This window comes from Pinus tabuliformis, chromosome X (genome assembly GCF_031772625.1).
Source record: "Pinus tabuliformis cultivar Carrire ecotype Pingquan chromosome X, CPIR1, whole genome shotgun sequence".
Lineage (NCBI taxonomy): Eukaryota > Viridiplantae > Streptophyta > Pinopsida > Pinales > Pinaceae > Pinus > Pinus tabuliformis.
In genome coordinates, this window is record NC_142308.1 from 827641865 (window position 1) to 827655755 (window position 13891).

A 13891-nucleotide genomic window follows, 5' to 3' on the forward strand; every position below is an offset into this window, starting at 1 on the left:
CTAACCATCTCGTATCATTAGGGGGCATTTATAAATAGTGCATTCATATCACTTGTGTCAATTCACCCCACTTGCTCAAGCACAAGATGGAATTCTACACAAAGAATTTCTTAGAGACGTGAGATTGCCTCATTAGACTAGCTTATACTCTTCAACACTAGATGCATGCCCTTGAGATACCTCTTAGCCAATTCCAAGTTGGTTCTAATTAGCATCAGGAAGAAGTTGATCACCATATTTCATAAACAAATAGGGCTTCTCACCTCTAACACCTATAAGAGACCAAGACAAAGGAACATTTTGTTTTCCATTTCCCCATCTATTATGAGATATGTTGTTGATTTCACTACCTTTTGGGGAGTCCCAAAACTCCCTCTCCATCTTCTTCAAGTATCTCAATCAGTGGTGCTTGGGTTTATACATGAGGAAAGCTTCCAAGTTTCAATCATCTATGCTTAGACCACTCACACCATTGAACACAACCAAGATGATCACCTTCTTCCTATTGAAATTAGCGAGAAAAGTGATTCCTTGATTTGTGCCTTAATTCAAGGAGTCAAAGTCGAGTTCCTTTTTATGCATGGTCGAGTTCCTCTCATAGTTTGTAGCATTGTTTTTGGACTTTATAGGCCATTTAGAGCCTCATTGCTTATGTATTTTGTTGATGATATGTATTGCACTCTGTGCCATTTTGATATATTCACTTTTACATGGTGGGTATATAAATGAGCAAACTTTGCATATTTTGTCTCTATTGGCTTGGAACCATGGTTTTAAATCTTAAAAATAGTTTTTTCATTAAAATATAATTATTTAATGTATTTTTTAAAAAACTGGTTCATTTAGACCTGACCAATCTCGGTTCGACTGGTTCCAGTTTGAAACCCAGTTTATTAAGTGGATCAGTCCAATCACCGGTCATAGTTTTTAATATTATGGGTTTACGCGGTTGGAACAAGTCGCAGATATCAACCGCAATGTAAGCCTCCTCATGGTGGCCTTGAATAGCAAGTTGGGGATATTTGGAGAAGATGGGGGTTCAAATGCAGGGAACAAATCAGAACAAGGATCAAAAGATTTGAGAGAAACAGAGAACCATTCGAAGAAAGGACCCGAAAAAGATCAACCCAATTCAAGTGTCGTGAACCAATCATAGTCCCTGTTTAAAATGGAAGCAGAAGTCGATATCAAATCGTACCACACCGAGATCGACGCTCTAAAGCTGAACCATTGGTCGTAGCAACTAGAAGTTTATTTCAGTGTCCATCAGAACAAGGAAGGGCAAACGATCTCATTCGCACAGTGGAAATTAGAGGGCCATGCACTGACTTGGTGGGAGAGTCACACAAAAACCCTAAGGTTGGAGGGAGAACCTCCAGTGATTAAGTGGTCGGATTTCAAAACCCTCATTAAGTCAAAGTTTTATCCCATTGGGTACGTGGAGGACCAGTGACAAGTGGATTCGGTGGCATTACTTCAGGCAAAAGTTCGGCCAAAGCGTGCAGGAGTACACCACAGAATTTAGGAAGATGGCTATAATGTTGGGTATCTCTCCAAAGAACCTAGATGTACTCCTCAAGTATTTGGGGGGTCTACACCGCCATCTGTGTGAGCAAGTGATGTTGTTCAAGCCCAAATCAGTGGACGAGGCTTGTGTACAGGCACAGTACCTAGAGAACATAGGCCTAAAGAGAGTGCAATCAAGTGAATCGAAGCAGGAGAAACAAGAAGCTTCCAAGGGGGAGAAGAAGAAGAAAAAAGGGGGAAAAGATAAGAAGACGACAACCACAGCACACCAGTGCAAAGATCCTAGCAACCACTGCAACATCGATGGCCATACAAAGGAAAAATGTTGGAAGTTGCATCCAGAGCTAAACCCGAAGAAGAAGAAGAAGAAGAAGAATTGCATGACCACTTATTCGAGCAACCAAGTTGAAAGTAGCTCGAATGTGGATGTGAAGATCTTTGTACGTCAATACAGAAGGAGGTGAATTTGAGTCCTTCAGCAACAGGAAGAGAAAGAAATGACCAAATTCTTCCATATAAAGATACAGGTCAAGAAGACAAAGATTGATGCTCTATTTGACTCAGGGTGGCAGGCGAATCTCATTGCAGTAGAGCTGGTCAAGAAGTTGGGGTTGGAAGTTCGTGATCATCCAAACTCATATCCATTAGGATGGGTAAATAAGGATGCAGAGTTGAAGGGAACAAAACTATGTAAATTTAGATTTGCTATCAATGTTGATTTTATTGACGTAGACCTAGATGTGGTTCCCATTGATGTATGTGGAGTCGTGTTTGGTGTAATGTCCCAAATATAAAATTTGCAGAAAATAACTTCAGAAATTTAAGTTGTCAACAACATAAACAATTTGCACAAATTAAACCACAAAATTTATGGCAAAAACGGGAAATAGAATTTGCAACTAAGTAATAGACAATATAAACATGCAAAAGATCTCAACCTTATTTTATTAATATGTAAATATGTTGGTACAAAAGCAGGAATATGGTTGAGATAATGGCCCCAAACATATCTACAATAATGTCGCAACTCGCCTCCAAAACAAACTAAAAATCAATAAACTAAAACCTATGAATCCTGAATGGATCCGCCAAGAGAAGAGATGGGTGCTCACCCACTCTCACTAAATCACCTGATGGTTTCTGTCCTAGGGCTACTGCTGAAGTAGAGAATCGAGTTCACAAACCTCACCACAAAGACAATACACAAATCCAAGATGTCCCAAATGATCTCCTCCTCCTCCTTTTAAAGACTCCATAGATAGATCTCCAAACTTCTAGAAGTATTTTATTTTATTATTTTATTATTATTCTAGAAGCTCCTCCTTGACTTTGTCTTAAGTGACTTTTTAATTTATTTAAGTCACTTTTGGCCCTTTCCCCTTAATTAATATTTTCCCTTTTTAATTAAATGACTAATTAAAGTCATTTTTAAGCTGGGAAAATGGTAAATCGCCCACCATACTCTCTCCGACCACTAGAAATCACTTCTCAGCATCCCATCCTGTAGATCTTCTCATTTTGGTTCCAACGAGCTATTACACTAAGGTGTTCTGTCAAATATTCCTCTCAGAATGCCACCTTGAGCGTAATTAATTAAGTTATGCCCAATAATAACCTGGTTTTACGGGAATTAACAAAAAGCCATAGAACCAAAAACAAGATGTGAGGAACTGCTCATGGTGATGAATATGCCAAGTGAATGCCATCGAACCCCATAAAAAGTCCTCAAAACTCCCCCGGAACCCATGATGATATAAACCTGCTCCCATTACCTATCCATCCTATGCCTTGGAAATCCAGCTTGGTTGTACTATAGAGGAAAAAAAAATGGGGACATGACAAATCTTCCCGCCCCAAGATTGCTTTCCCTCAAGCAATCCATACATGTCCTTTGTAGAGGCATTTGCAAGCTGATACCGAGATCCCATATGAACCACTGAACCACATCATGCCTCCATGCAATCCAAACATGAACCGATTTCTCAATATCTGGATCCCAAACAAACCGTTGACTCAATCTGCCATCCATGGATCCACCTGGATCCCAAAACCACCATAACCAATCATCCTTGTCCATCCCCCATGGTTGAGTTGTGCTCTGTCTCTGACTGTAGATGTTGCTCCACTAGTAGAATACCAACTCATCACCTCTCTCCAATCCAACCTTTGGCATAAGCTAAGATCAACCCCACTCTACTGATGTTGGGCTAGTGCTACTGGAATACTAATGCACTGTCGATCCTCATCCCACTGCCCACTAAAACATGCAATCTAAGGCATGGACAGTGATGAAAGAAACAAGTTTGTTACGCTGATATTGGTCCACGCTCAACTCATGCTTCTCTGTCTAATCAATCAACAATATCCACTGAGAAAACCTTGCCTCTATCCCTACAATGGTTACAAGTGGCCAAACTATGTTGCATGCCATGTTTAGGTACTCCTGGAGAGGGTTGCTCTGAAACTCCCAAGTGTACTCCTCTTACTGCCTCAGTAGGACCCTCAGCCACCCCTCAACATTAGACAACTTGTCTGCTGACTCGACACACACCTTTATAAGCTCCTCAATTTTACTGTTTTGTTGCAAGATGGTGCCTCAGATTATCTGGATCTTTTGCTTCAATGCCATAAGATTTGTCTTGAAATGCTCAATCTTCTTTTGGTGGCTACTAACTGAAAGTGCAACAATTTTGTTGGTTTCCTATGCTTATCCTCCTCTATCATGGGCTCAACATGAACCTCCAACTGGCTCTCCACAAAAGGCTCATCATGCATACTATGTATAACATCCTCCTCAGTTGACTCATGCTCCTCTATGTTCTCTCCATCTTGAATCATCATTGGTGACTCATCACCCTAAATGTCTCCCATAGGATCCACTGACTGCTCATCATACACACCGGAATATAAATCTGGCCTGTTGTCAACAACTCCACATGACTGCTCATGCTCCCCATAGGCATCCTCATATGACCCCATGGACTCATCCAAAGAAGAATCCTCATCCTAGAAGTCAAAAGGAATCTCCTCCTACTCTACCCCTATCATCTCCTTAGTGTCACTCAAGCATGAGTGGTCAGGTCCCCAAGGTTCCTTGCAAATGAAGCAAAGACCCTTCCTCCTCAACTCATTCTTGCTACATGGTTGGTCACCACCAAGCCTATGCAACTCCTCCTAAATCAATAATCTCCTGAACAAATCAGTGTTCTACTTAACCAACTTTTTAGCCAGTTCATAAGCCGCATGTGAAACCATTTGTTCCTCCCTCCAAATGGCCAACAATATAGACTATAACTCTCTACAAATGGCATCACGTCCTCCAATACATGAAGACAAAATGGACTGCATGTGTGTTATTACCGTGTCAAGATGATGTTTCCTAATGCTGACGAAGCATTGAAACATATGCAGGATCAAATCGTCACACTCCAACTCAAACATGAGGTCATAAGATCTGACCAAGGCCATGACTTCTAAAATCTATAGCCTCTTCCCAAAGGTAGGGCCCTCACTATTATCCAAATCCTGAAAGGTATCCACTATCAGCCTAAAGACTCTATTCATAATGTCATCACTGTAAGGAGGTATAGGTGCGATCAACAACATGATACCACTGAGACAAGAGGCAACTGAAGTTTGACCCGTACATAAGGATGCTCCAAAAACTTGTGTTGTATGAGAGCAAGCATAGCTGGTTTTAAAGCCCAAATCAAGCTCTTCCCATCTCACTGATGCACCTTGGAAAGGAGTGAAGCAAGTTCTTCTAGTTTGAGAAGGGCTTTTGTTGTAACCCCCATACATCTTAAATTTGTTCCAAGTGCATAAATTTTGGGTCCCAATTCATGTTCTTTCTGTGGCTGCTCTTGTAGCAAAGTAACTATCCCCTTAAAAAGGGATCTGCTGATTTCTACTGCTAATTTATAAGGGAAATTATGAAGTTTTGATCCATGTTTTAGCTTAAGAATGACAAGTACATCAAGCTATTTTATGCATGATTTTGACTGACAGCAACAACAAAAGTACATAATAGTAGCTGACTCGATACAAAGGCCTCTCACTTCAATTAGAAAGAGGTCCAAATATGAACACCTCATGTAGACTCACCATACTCTCTCACTAACTTAAAAACCTTCTTTGAGAAATTTTAACAAACAATTAGAAGTAGTACTTTTTCCAAACATCTTGCAGATAAAGTGAAAACACTTGCAACATAAATAAGTATGAGAGGAAAATACTTGAGGGAATTATAATGCTCAAATGAATTTGATACAACACTAAATGCATGCAAAACCCATGTGAAATGAAGTAGACACAAGTGTTGAAAATGACCGAAACATGTAAACATGCACTCCCAGAAAATACTACAGTTGTTGCTGAAGAAGAACTAGAGTTTCTACTCTCGAAACTGCTCAGAAAATTCTGAAATTTTAACCCGAAGCTCCTCACACCAAACCCATGAAAACCCAGAAATGGTTTGGCTTAACTCCAAGCCAAGATCAAGCTCACCAAGTGGTGTGAATTACCCAATTCACTAATAAACGCATTGTGGAAGGAATATCTATATCCAACTGAATATTGCCTGGAAAATTCTAAAATTTTTACCATGGACTCTTCTCACAAAACCCAGAAAATCCAAAAAAGTTCTTGGGCAAATTCTAGTTGACCTGGAAAGTCCCAATTTAGTGTGAGTTTCCCAGTTTACCCAAATCTACACACTGCTCCAAATAAGATAAATTTGTACCACAATGCTCCAACTCTTTAGTCCTACAATTTCACTAGAAAATCACCGACTCAAATGAGAGAAATCTCCTGCAAGACCTCTAGTAAATAAGCCAGGCTCCGACAAATAAATTGGGCTCCAGCAAATAAAATCAACCCAACAAATAAACTTGCCCCAATAGATAAATTTGGCTCTCAAAAATAATTAAGATAAATGGAACAATAATACGGTCTCAGCAAATAAAATTTCTTCAGAAAAATATCCAGAAGTAATTTTGCCGAAATTTTAATAAATGCCAGCAAAAATTGGAAAGTCGATGAACCACAATTTTTTATTGAAAAAAAATGCCGCAACCGTAAACCCAACCTAATTTATTAATAATATTGAGGAATAATCTCTTCACCAATAAATTCAACTGCTGCAAAATAATTCAACCCAACAGAGAAATTCATCCTGGTGAGAGAAATTTGGCACAACAAGATAATTTTTCCCACCAAGATAAATTTGGCCCAACAAAATAATTTCAGCGCAGTAGAATAATTTTTCGCAAAAAGATCATCAATTTCAGCGCTACAAACCAATATTACTCCATCCAATATGTTCTCTTTGGTACCTCGTGAAATCATCTACAATAATGATTCTCCGACAAATAGATTAAGAAAGTTAACCCCGAACTTGGATCCTTTATTCTTTAGAAACAATAAGACAACTTTGATTTTAACCCACAGCTGGCCAAAATCATGCTCTGATACCATCGTAAGGTCCCAAATATAAAATTTGCAGAAAATAACTTCAGAAATTTAAGTCGTCAACACCATAAACAATTTGCACAAATTAAACCACAAAATTTACAGCAAAAACGGGAAATAGAATCTGCAACTGAATAATAAACAATATAAACATGCAGAAGATCTCAGCCTTATTTTATTAATATGTAAATAAGCTGGTACAAAAGCAGGGATATGGTTGAGATGATGGCCCCAAATAAATCTACAATAATGCCGCAACTAGCCTCCAAAACAAACTGAACATCAATAAACTACAACCAGTGAATCCTAAATGGATCCACCAAGGGAAGAGATGGGTGCCCGTCCACTCTCATTGAATCACTCGAGGGTTTCCGTCCTAGGGCTACTGCTGAAGTCTACTGAGTTCTCAAAACCTCACCACAAAGACAATACACATATCCAAGATGTCCCAAATGGTCTCCTCCTCCTTTTAAAGACTCCATAGATAGATCTCCAAACTTCTAGAAGTATTTTATTTTATTATTTTATTATTATTCTAGAAGCTCCTCCTTGACTTTGTCTTAAGTGACCTTTTAATTTATTTAAGACACTTTTGGCCCTTTCCCCTTAATAAATATTTTACTTTTTTAAGCTAGGAAAATGGTAAATCGCCCACCATACTCTCTCCGACCACTGGAAATCACTTCTCAGCATCCCATCCTGTAGATCTTCTCATTCCAGTTCCAACGAGCTATTACACTAAGGTGTTTTGTCAAATATTCCTCTTGGAATGCCACCTTGAATGTAATTAATTAAGTTATGCCCAATAATAACCTCGTTTTACGAGAATTATCAGAAAGTCATAGAACCAAAAACAAGATGTGTGGAACTGCTCATGATGATGAATATGCAAAGCGAATGCCATCGAACCCCATAAAAACTCCTCAAAACTCCCCCAGAACCCATGATGACGTAAACTTGCTCCCATGACCTAGCCATCCCATGCCTTCGAAATCCACCTTGGTTGTACTATAGAGGAAAATAGAAATGGGGACATGACATTTGGGAGTCCATACATGTACATGCATGATGCAATATTCATGAGGAGAGCCAACCAGTATCGGCTCGTCAAGGATGGAAAATAGTTCATCATCAACGCGCACAAAGGCAAGTCGAAAATCTCACTACTAAGTGCCAACCAAGCTAAGAAATTGATCAGTTCCATCAAGAATTATGTTTTATTGTTTTTAAGAGAAAATCAGTCTTAAGAGGAGTCAATAAGAGGCAAGGCATCCCTGGAGGAGTGTACTAAGAAACAAAAACAACAATCAGAGGAGCTGTTACAGGCATACAAAGATGTGTTCCGAGAGCCTAAATGGTTGCCACCTAAGAGAGAAGTGGAGCATGAAATCCAACTATTGTCAGACTCCCCATTGCCAAATATTGATTTGTATAGGCAATCTGTTATAGAAGCATGTGAGGTGAAGAAACAGTTGCAGCAGTTGTTGAAACAAGGTATCATTCGACCGAGTACATCACCATGTGGGTAACCCATCATCATTGTGTCGAAGAAGGAAGCGACTTGGCGGGTGTGTATAGATTACAGGGCGTTGAACAAAATCACGCTCAAGAACAGATACCCCCTGCCCAAGATAGATGATGTGCTAGATCAGTTGCAGCAAACAAAGTACTTCACCAAGTTTGACTTGAAGTCTGGATATCACCGAGTTCGAGTCAAAGGAGAAGATACATGGAAGACCGCCTTCAAAACCAGGTAAACTTTATATGAGTGGTTAGTTATGCCATTTGGCCCATGTAGTGCACCAGCGACATTTATGAGATTAATGAATGATGTAATGCACCCTTTTATAGATTTGTTTGTTATTGTCTATTTGGATGACATACTGGCTAAGTCACCTGACACGGGGATTCGGGACTCGTAGGATTCGAGGATTCGAGTGTCGGATTTGGACACGTTGACACCTCGGAATAGGACACGTAGGATTCGTTATATATTATTTTATTAAAAAATATATATATTTAAATATATATATATATATATATATATATATATATATATATATATATTAAAAATTAGATATTTCTTGCACAAATTCTAATTAATGATACAAGTTCTGATTTTAAACATAGATCTTCATCTATAGCATGCATAGTACATACAAAATTCAAATACATGTCAGTGGTCACATAAATCATGATTCATAATTCATATAGGAAAGACAACTTACAACTACAAGATAGTAAGATAAAGACACTGGCAACTGTAGTTTTCTCATTAAGTCATCAAATCAAAATGTGTTACATAGGTAGCGTTGGTGCAATGCCAATGGCAAATAGAAATAGAAAATATAAAACAACTACAGGTATACAAGCCTCAAGGCAATAGGTAGTCATCAATCCTCAGAGTCATCATCAAAACCAGCATCAATGTCCTCATCATCATGGTGACCACTGCTCTCCTCTGCATCCTCCTCCTCCCCTGTATCCATAGTCGCCTCTGCATCTGCTGGTGTGGAGGATGACCCCTCAAAAATATCACCGTCATCAAATCTAACAGGCTTTAGCATTGGATCATTGAAATCCATGTTGGCCAATACCAACTCAACACTGTTGTCCAGACCCATATCATCAGGAAAGGCATCCCACATCTTTGTCTTTCCCCTCACCCACTCTTCCCTCTGCCTGTAAATAAGACGAAGGTTGGTGTGCACATACACCATTGTCTCTACCCTGGACTACTCAAGCCTGCTCTTCTTCACACTATACAAATTCCCATATGTGCTCCAATTCCTCTCGCAACAAGACGATGAAGTCACCTGAGAGAAGAGCCTCGTGGCTAACTGCTGAAGAGGACGGCTTGTTGCCCCATGATTTGCCCACCAAGAATAGGGCTTCTTAGCCCCCCTGTCTCTAATCACATCATATCCTACAAATCGACCAATGACAGTGGAAGACTCTGCGAAGGCATCCTCCACCTCATCAAGTAATGCACTATCCTGAAAAACCCGCCTGAATGCCTCTTTCCTCCCCCTGTGAGATTTCACCATCCATGTGAGGAGGGAATTTGCGGGAAGGTCCACCATTTAGCGACTCATGGCTGTAGTATTTTGGGTTCAATGAGTGAGCCAAACAATGTAAAGGTGTACAATTCTTGTCCCATCTGCTGACAAGAATATCCTATAGAGTATCACAGAAGGCCTCTAGTGATGTCTCATACTCGGGGCACTCACTCTGTAGAATAATGCTCCTCATAGACTCAATCATGGAATCCCATCCCTCATAAACCTCTCCTAGGATGGGTTTGTCTGTATCTACAAATCGAAGCAAAGAAATGATAGGGTCCATGATCTGAATAATTAGATCTACCCTCTCCCACCAAGTATCATCTAGCACTGTGTCCTTCACTCTTTTAGAGGCTACTTGATCTGTCTTTCTCCAAAAAGACCAAAACTCAGAAATAACCATGGACCCAAGAGCGGTCTTGACCTCCCTCAAACTCTTCAACATCATGAATGAAGAGGCAAACCGTGTATCAGCAATCTTCAACAATGATAGATTGGTGTACTCCTTGTAGATAATGAAGGCATTTGTATGATTTTGCACAAAGTTACGGATATGTTCCTCAATAATGTTACCAATCCAAAGCACATCAGAAGCAATGGATTTCAGTGCTAAGTTCAATGAATGGACAATGCAAGGTGTCCAAAACACTTGTGGATATTTAGCTTCCACAATCATGCCAGCAGCCTTGCAAACAGGTACATTATCTGTAATGATTTGCACACAAGAATCAACACCTACATCTTCAATAACTTTAATAAATAACTCACCAATAAATTGTGCATCCTTGTATTCTCCAAGTGGATCCACTGCTTTCAAGAAAACTGGACCATTCAAGGAAGACACCATAAAGTTGATGACTGGGTGTTGTACTGGATCTGTCCATCCATCAGAAACAATGCTAACCCCAGATGTTGGCCATGATGCTGCAATAGGCTCAAGCATTTTTTGCACCTCTTTTTTTGCCTTCATCAACAATGTGGTTCTAAGCTTCTCTAAACCAGGAGGCACATACCATGATGGAGACCCGTGAGTTAGAGCTCAACACATCTCAATAAATAAAGGTGAGCATGCAACATTAAATGATATGAAGTTTTGATAGAAAAAGAAGGCAATGGTGAGATCAAGCTCTTCTCGTTTCTCTTTTTGAAAAATCTTGTCCATTGGACCAAGTGTAATTGCTCTTCTTTTTGTTGCTTGTCCCCCAATAGAACTCTCAAATGGAAATTTGGTGGTGCTTTTCCTCAAAAATGGAAGGGGGTCTTCATTCTTGGTTTTTCTTGATTTTGCAGCCACATTTTCCATACCAACAGTGGACTCCTTTTCCATTTCTTTCCTCTTTTGTAAAGGAACAACTTTACAAGCTCCAATTCCACAACTCGGTAAAGCCAACAAATGGCCTTTCACACGGAAACATGTGCATTTGAAAGCAATGTGACAAAAGTTGCATCTCCATTGCACATTGCCTCCTCCCTTCCCCTTGGTGCTTGTCCCATCCTCTCTTGTGACATATTTCCACAAGGGATATTTCTCAATGTTGTCTTTAGGTCCTCCTCTTCCCTCAACATTACTTGCAACAAACTCTGATGATATTGGAGGAGGAGGGGCATCTCCAATGGAGACATTCTTCCCCTTCCTTTGCCCCCTAACTGCTGCCTTTGATTGAGCCATGAATACTGTAAAAAAAATGAACAAAACATGCACAAATTTGTAAAAAAAAATCATATACAAACTGCTGTAATAGAATAAGAAATGCAAAAAAATGGACCTGAAATGCACTTACCTGGTGCTTGAATCTCCTTGTTGAACGCTCTACTCCCTTAGCTCCTTGCTCTAAACCCTTAGCTCCTTGCCCACAGCTCAAACTATGCAAAAGTGAATGACAAATAAGATGAAAACAAAAATTTAAGTCCGCGGAAGGCATATTTAGGGGATTCGAATCCCAGAATCGGGATTCGATGTGTCCGTACACGTCGAATCTTGTTCTAGGATTCGAATTCCTAGCGAATCGTATCGGATTCGCAGAGGGGTTTGGACGAATCCGGTTACTTAGCATACTGGTATATAGTGCTACCTGAGAGGAGCATATGCCACATTTGACGCAAGTGTTGGAAACATTAAAGAAGCACCAGCTGCTAGCGAATCTCAAGAAGTGCGAGTTTACGCAGCAGTCTTTGGTGTATCTAGGGTATGTGATCGGTGGAGGAGAACTGAAGATAGATCCTTCCAAGATGGAGGCCATCATGAAATGGTCGGTGCCTACTAATATTTTTGAGGTCAAGAGTTTCATTGGGGCAGCATAGTACCTGAGGAAGTTCATAGCCTCATTTTCAGTGGTAGCAACACCGCTCCATGCCATAACAGCAAGTGGCAAGAGATTCCAGTGGGGAAAAAGTCAACAAAGGGCTTTCGAAGAGCTAAAAAAGAAGATCAGCCAAGCACTAGTCCCGACATTACCAAACTTGCAACGACCCTTTGAAGTGGAGACAGATGCGAGTGGGTATGCTATGGGAGTTGTCTTGATGCAGGGAGGAAGGCCTGTATGCTACCATTCTAAAGTATTTCATGGGGCAGTCCTTAACTATCCTACCTACAACAAGGAGCTCTATGCCATGGTGCAAGTTGTGAAGAAGTGGAAGCACTATTTGATGGGAAAAGAGACAGTAATCCACACAGATCAGCAGTCGTTACAATATTTGCAGGCCCAGAGTAAGCTACAGCATACCACACATTACAAGTGGATAGGGTTTTTACAGCAGTTTCATTTGGTGATCAAGTATAAGAAGGGAAGCACTAACAAGTTGACCGACATGCTTTCAAGGCCAACCACATCAAAGATCACAGCTTTGGGGACTCTTATGCACATGGAGCCATTCACCCATGATGCATACAGAGAGGCATATTCAGAAGATGAGGACTTCAAGGAGGTGTATCAGCGATTGCAAAGTCAGAGTCATGTGCACGATGGCGATAGCACGGTTGACTACCATCTGCAAGATAGGTTACTCTACACGCTGGATAAGCTATGTGTTCTTAAAGGTGAGCGATTGCAGCTGATCAAAGAGGCTCACACCTCCAAGGTTGCAGGGCACCTTGGTAAGGACCCTAGAACCACCTTTGTGCTGAAATTATCTCCACATCAACTCCAGAACATAACTAAAAGGTGATCCAACCTTGTATAAGTATGTGGAACTCCAACATATACTGTAATAGCCCATACTAGGCCTCCATCCGCAAACGTAGAAAACCTTCCAAAGCTTGGCTCCCCATAAAACGTTTGGTTAGGGATTTTTTCATTAGGGCAGAAATGTCTTCCATTCCCATGTCTTCAGCCAAGACCAGCCTTACCTTATTCTTTCATGTTTTGATACACTTCCGCTTCCTTTTACTCCTCAGGCAGCCTAAGTTTGAGAGATTCTCCTTCCTCCTGATTTCTTCCTGACCCCCACCTGACAATTCCTCCTGGGTTAAGGCTCCAAATCCCTGCACAATAATGGTTCCTCGCCTAGCAGATAGCCTACTCCCAAAACTCTGAACCTCTCTCAGCTCTTTGGAGGTCTGGAATGTCCTGGCCTTCTCTTCTACCGGTGATAGGAATGGAACCCCCACCACAAGACAGTCATAATTAACTCCTTCCCTAACAAGTCCTCCAATTTGTCAATGATATGGAATGTACCTCCCTAACATCATCAGGTGCCTTGCCGCCCTGCTCATAGTAAAGGTTTGGTGCCCCCCAAACCTTCGTTAATAACTTCACAATAAGGCCTAGACCCTATCCAAATTTCAAGCAACTCGTCTCTTGAACCAAAGATAAACTTTAAAATTACCTTCTCTA

At 40.5% G+C, this 13891-nt stretch overlaps 1 protein-coding gene across 1 annotated transcript in view; it reads right to left on the reverse strand.

Moving 5' to 3' along the window:
- LOC149142319 (putative galacturonosyltransferase 4) overlaps window positions 1–13891 on the reverse strand; it is an 83829-nt gene that overhangs the window by 64925 nt on the left and 5013 nt on the right. The window lies entirely within an intron of this gene.